Source organism: Marmota marmota, unplaced genomic scaffold (assembly GCF_001458135.2).
Source record: "Marmota marmota marmota unplaced genomic scaffold, marMar, whole genome shotgun sequence".
Lineage (NCBI taxonomy): Eukaryota > Metazoa > Chordata > Mammalia > Rodentia > Sciuridae > Marmota > Marmota marmota.
The window spans coordinates 14,601,076-14,607,904 of record NW_025999853.1 but is presented as its reverse complement, the minus strand read 5'-3'; the positions used below and the strand labels follow the sequence as shown (position 1 = coordinate 14,607,904).

Here is a 6,829-nt window from a genome sequence, read left to right as displayed (position 1 = left end):
CTCTCTTAAAAAAAAAAAAAAAAAAAGATTTAAAAAAAATACTTTAAACACAGTTACATAAAGAAGTATATATAATTATTGAGGTTGAATTTGGGAGAGTGGAATGGGTTTGAAAAATGGTCCCTTGATCTTTTAAATCTTAAATTCACTAATTGCTCTGTATTGAGAAGGAAAAAGCGATGAAGGAGGGAGAAAACCTAACCATTGTTCTTCTTTTAGACTACTTTTTTGATAAAGGAGAATGTGAATTGCTAGGTTTGATAAAAGAGGTTATTATTCTACCCAGTCTCACTTCCAGGCTGACCTACCTATGGTTTTCATGGGTGAGTTAAAAAATGTCTCCATCTGTGTCTGATATGGGAAGACTGGTGTGCATGCAGGGAAGGAGAGGCAGGGGAAAATAATAGATTAAGGGAGACCCAGACTGACACGTTTAGTATATCTATTGTGCCAAAAAGGGTCACAAAACTCCTAGCTATACATTTTATAACATATTCTTTAGGTAGAGTAGGAAATCATTCACTTGACAAAGAAATAAACATTTGAAAATAGTTACAGGTACCTTTTCTCAAAAAGGGAACAGATTTGTTTAGCCCTGTTTATATATAAAATAGTTCAACTCAGATTTACAAAATGCCCTTTTATGTTTAAATATCCACAGGCACCTCTCCCCCACACGCACACTCCCTTCCCTAAGGTTAACTGGGACTTTATGGCCCTGCCCACAGGGTTCACACTGAAGAACACACACCATGGTCATCTGGGACCCTCTCCCAGATGAGTCAGGTCCCTAATACTTACCCTAAGACTTACTTTTATTTCACTAGATGACATAATTTCAGTTAATGTCAGCAACTATTTATAAGCTACTTATGATGTACAAGCATTGTTCTAAGCTTTTTACAGGGCTTACTTAATTCGTCCTCCCAACAACCCTAGGAGGGAACTACTATCATATATCACTCTGCAGATGAAGAAAGGGAGGCCCAAAGTGGTTTCCTAACTGCTTCAGGGACACTGAGTTGGCTGGATTTCAAAACTTGCATTTTGATTACAGACACCATGATCTTAACCCATCCGTACTTCAAAAGAATTTAAACTTACAATCTACATCTTTGCACAGAACCTTACCTGACATATATAAATCTTAAACATATTTGCTATATATTGTTTTCTGTGAGAGCAGATTATTGGTCATTATAAAGCTGGCCCTACCTAGACTTCTCCCATACTGACTTTATTTCCAGTCCTGTGTTCCCAGCGGTGAGTGTGTGCTGAGGAATATGTTGATTATGAGTTAGTTCTTAAGTTTCTAAAGTCACATATTTCAGCCTGTTAGGAAGAAGTTTATCTTCTAATTCTAACCAATTTTTGACTGCTGTATTTGTTTTTGGTTATATCAGATAGAGGAGGTAAGACCAAGTTAATTTTAACTGACAAATTTTACTTACAACCCAGATTTCTTCATGTAGGTGTATCTTCATTCAATCAACAAATGCTACTGTTTTCCTAACATGTATCAGGTACTAGGGACAGAGGTGAGTGAGACATAATATATTTTCCTTCATGGGACTTACTACTTAAGTGAGGGAAATAAAATATGATTAGTGTTACACAGGATTAAGTATGAGAAGGCTAATGGAAATAAAGGTAGTAAAACAGCAGGGTATAAAATAACCCAGTCTTTGACAGAATAAGGAATGGGTCTGGGAAGGCCTTCCGGAAGAAATAATCAGATTGAGACCTGAAGAATGAGAGAGTGGCCAAGAGAAGGACAGAAGAAAAGAACAAGCAGAGAAAAGAGAAAGGTTAAAGAACAGGTGAGAGAAGAAACATTTTAGGAACACAAAAAACTGTTGGATTTACCTTTACAGAGAACAGCCTATAAATCATCATCACATGAGATAATAATGTAGAATTAGTAGCAACACAGTATAAATTCAAAGGAAGCAGGGAGCTTCCAGATAATGGTAGAGTAATGAAGGAGTGATTGGCTAGGAGTCTGTAGAAGAGCAAGATGGCTGGAGCAGGCCCAAAGCAATCTCTTGCTGATTTTCAGTGTTTCTAGAAAAACTACGTACAGACATCATCCAGAGATGATAGATGTAGACATAAAATCAACCCTTGACATATCAGCCAATTATTATTTCACAACTTTTGCTGCATACATATACAAGGAAGGAAACAAGATGAAAGCTATATGAATGGAACTAGTGTCAATACAGCTGGGGGAAATGACTGAAGCTTTTGTGGCTCTTTTAATCAGCACTGTTCCAGGAAAGACTCAAGAGTACTGCACAAGTCCCAAGTCTGGAGTCACTCGAATTCTATATTCCAACCAGAGTCCAATGGAGCCATCCTTTTCTAAACATCCAAGACTGTTGGCAGATGCCAAGCTTTCCTTAGTTCATTTTTATGATATGTCCATGCATCTCAACTGCAGTAGGGCTAAGGTGGAAGAAGCAATGGGAGCAGCCATCTTTATTCCTATCTCAGTCCCTCCTATTTATCTCTCTGCCTCCCTCTCACAAATGTACATCTGTACATCTAGCCCCTACATATAATCTCTGAAGTAGTAACATGCTGGAAATGTATTTTTTCCAGTAAGTTAATTTTCCCATTTCTCTTAGAAGCCACTAATGAAAAGTCTTCCCCAACATCAAAGATCAAAAATTCAAGCAGCTTTATATAACTTGGCCACAGTCTTTCTGTATTAGTCTGATAGAAAAATGGTGAGTTCAGTGGTTTCTAGATCAGTGATGGAAATTTTTGATTTCATCTAGGAATGATGCTGAAGGAAATTCCTATCTAACTAAACCCAGAATCTAAGCTCACTATTAGAAAGTAAGTTCCAGATGTAAACTGAATAGAAAAGAGGGGAAAACACTGTAATGTTCCTTAAGTCTAAAGTAATGCACTAAAACCTTTGGAGATTGCAAGTTTGCTATATATATTTGCTAATATATATTGCAATAACACAATTTTCTCAGCCTGCTAATGAGCTTCTATTGCCTCTTACCATTTTGATATGGATGACCTTGTCAATGAAAAAGAAAATCCATTTAAGAATCTAGATTAGAATATTTAAAAAACAGAACCAGTGACATTAGAAATAATAAAAGGATAAATCTTTTAAAACCACGGAAACTGAAAATAACTAAAAAATACACAGAAAAGAATCAGAGAACCAAAATGGTACACTACAAAAACAAAACAAAACAAAACAAAAAAAACTAACTGCAAAACAAGGTAGTATCAGAGGATTCAAAGCACCAAAGCCATCTGAGACAAAATAAATAGCTAATTGGCAGAACTAAGTCCTTCCTTATCAGTAATTATTTAAATGTAAATTTCACAGTCTCTGATTAAAATGCAAAGATTGTAAGGATGATTAAAAAATAGTGCATCAATACACTATGCACAAGAGACTCACTTTAGATACAAACACACACAAAGAGGTTGAAAGTAAAAGAACAGAAAAAGATATTCCAACCAAATAGTAACCAAAAGTGGAATAGGGTGGCCATATTTTTGTCAGAAAAAAAATAGACTAAGAAAAATTACAGAAGATGAAGGACCTTATGTATTGATAAAGGTTCGATGTATTAAGAAGATAGAGAACTATGAACATATGTGCACCCAATATCATAACCCCAAAATATATGAAGTAAACACTGACAGACATAAAAGGAGAAATAGTTATATAATAGTTGGATATTTCAATAGTCCACTTTCAATAATGGGTAGAATAGCCATGTAGAAGATCAATAAATAAACAGACAAACTGAACACTATTAATCAAAAGAGACATGTACAAAACATTCTACCCGTATGGCAATATGTAAAACAGTGGATGTGTAATCGATGTGATTCTGCAATCTGTATACGGGGTAAAAAATGGGAGTTCATAACCCACTTGAATCAAAGTGTGAAATATGATATGTCAAGAACTATGTAATGTTTTGAACAACCAAAAATAAAAATTAAAAAAAAAACCATTCTACCCAACAACACTCTTCTCAGAATGAGACACTCTTCTTAAGTTCACACAAAATACTCTCCAGAACATATACCATGTTAGGTCACAAAATAAATATATATTTTTGAAAAATTGAAATCATGCAAATGTCTTTCCTGTCACAATGGAATAAAACTAGAAATCAATAAAGAAGAAAAAGGAAAACTCACAAATACATGGAAATTAAGCAACATACTCTTAACCAGGAGTTATAGAAGAAATCATAGCAGATATGAGAAAATTCTTTTGGTCAAATAAAAAAAAAAAACCACAATGTATTTATACCTATGGAATAGTCTGAAAACAGTGGTGGGGGGAAAATTATAGCTTCAAATATCTACACTCAAAGAGAAAAACATCAAATCAACCACCTAACTGTACATTTCAAAGAAAAAGAAAAAACTAAACCCAAAGCTAGCAGAAGGAAGAAAATAATAAAGAGTACTAATAAAGGCAGTTTAAGTCAGGAAACCCACTGACTTTGAGCTGGAGGATGGAGAAGACTTGTTCACCAGCACTGTCTCCCTGCTAGAGTCAAGCCCATCATCTCCAAAACCAGCTAGTCTTCCTGCAGAAGATATTAGGGTAAACTCCAACAGCCCCAAACCTGAAGAAGTTATACTAGATGATGACAGAGAAGATCTCTTTTTTTTAAAAAAAAAAATACAATTAAAAACATATATATATATATGTTTTTAATTGTAGATGGACAAATACCTTTATTTTGTTTATTTATTTTTATGTGGTGCTGAGGATTGAACCCAGGACTCTGCATATGCTAGGCAAGCGTTCTACTGCTGAGCCACAACCTCAGCCCCATTAGATCTTTTTATAGAAGCCATAGAAGAAGTTTCTTTGGACAATCGAGAAAGGGAAACTATCCTCTTCTCATGCAGTCACACCTGTCACCCCTACTACACTCATTGCTCCTAGAATTGAATCAAAGGGTATGTCTGCTCCTGTGATCTCAATAGAGCCTGGGAGGAGATTGAAGCAGCAGCAAATGGACATATTTTTGATATAGATACCGGGTGTGTCAGATCCAGAGAAAGTTGGTGATGGCATAAATGCTTATATGGCATATAGAGTAACAACAAAGACTTCTCTTTCCATGTTAGTAAGAGTGAATTTTCAATTAAAAGAAGAGTCAGTGACTTTCTTGGTTTGCATAGCAAATTAGTAAGAAAGTATTTACATGTTGTTTATATTGTGCCACCTGCTCTGGAGAAGAACATAGTAGGTATGATCAAGGTTAAAGTATATGATAAAGATTCATCATCCACAGAGTCTGCAGAAAAATGGAGAGCAGCTCTAGAATGGTATCTTCAAAGTAAAACATCGAACTTTACTACAGGATCCTGATTTAAGGTACTTCTTGGAAAGTTCAGAGCTGTCCAGAGCAGTTAATACATAGGCTCTAAGTGAAGCAGGAATATTGAGGATGATGAACTAGGCTGCCAACGCTGTCAACAAAATGACAATCAGGATGAATGAATTGGATGCATGGTATGAAGAAAAGCAGTGGCAATTTGAGAATCAAGACCAGCAACTTAGGAAACTTCATGCCAGTGTTGAAGCCTTAGTTTGTCAGAGAAAATAACTTTCAGCCAACACAGCTGCCGTTGCTAAAAGTGCTGCCATGTTAGGTAATTTTGAAGACAGTATTGCTTTATCTAGAGCTTTGTCTCAGCTTGCAAAGGTTGAGGAAAAGAACAAGCTTTTGCTGACTTTTATATGTTTTCAGAACTACTTAGTGACTATTTCGTCTTGTTGCTGCAGTGAAAGTCATGTTTGACCATCAAATTGCAGTGCTGGCAAAAATGGTAAGATGCTCAGATTACTTTGCTGAAAAAAATGTGAAACTGAGGCAAAAATGATGGTTGCTAACAAACCAGATAAAATACAGCAAGCTAAAAATGAAATATGAGAGTAGGAGGCAAAAGTACAAGGGGAAAGAGATTTTGAACAGATCTCTAAAACAGATTTGAGAAAGAATGAGAGAGGGATTTTAAAACTGTTATCAAGTACTTAGAATCCTTAGTACAAACACAGCAGCAACAGCTGATAAAATACTGGGAAGCATTAGTGAGGATGAAGAGAAACTGAAATCCTTATATATTATTACTGGGAATATAAAATAGTACAGATTCTTCCAAAGCCATTGACTAGCAATAAGATGATTCCTGTTAAGATGACATTGGATGTTTGTTGCAGTTATGCTGAATTCCACAGTAAAATCTTTTAAAACCATCTAACTAAACCACTATATATTTTACAAATTTTAAAAAAAGTACTGATAAAGAAGAGAGAGTCAACAAACCCAAAAGTTGGTTCTTTTTATTAGATCAACAAAAGTGATAAAACTAAATTGGACCGATGGGGAAAAAAGATTCAAATTACTAAAATTAGAAATGAAAGAGACACATTACTGCTGAATGTACAGAAATAAAAGAATGAGGGGAGATTACCATGAACAACTGTATACCAACAAGTTTGAATAACAAAGATAAAATGGATAAATTCCTAGAAACACACAAACTACCAAAACTGATTGAAGAAGAGATAAACATCTGAAAAGAACTATTATAAGAAAGGGGATTATATCATTAGCAGAATGCCCCAATAAAGAAAAGCCTAGAACCACATCACTTCACTGGTATTCTAACAAATATTTAAAGAATTAATGCAAACCCTCAAACTATTCCAAAAAATTGGAGAGAACACTTCATTCTATAATGCCAGCAATACCCTGATATCAAAGCTAGACAGATTCTACAAGAAAAGAAAGCTACAGGTCATAACCCTTGTAAA

At 35.1% G+C, this 6,829-nt stretch overlaps 1 pseudogene; it reads left to right on the top strand.

Annotated features, from left to right (window-relative positions):
- Positions 1-2,234: 2,234 nt before the first annotated feature.
- Positions 2,235-6,124, top strand: LOC107139686 (annotated as a pseudogene).
- The last annotated feature ends 705 nt before the right edge of the window (positions 6,125-6,829 follow it).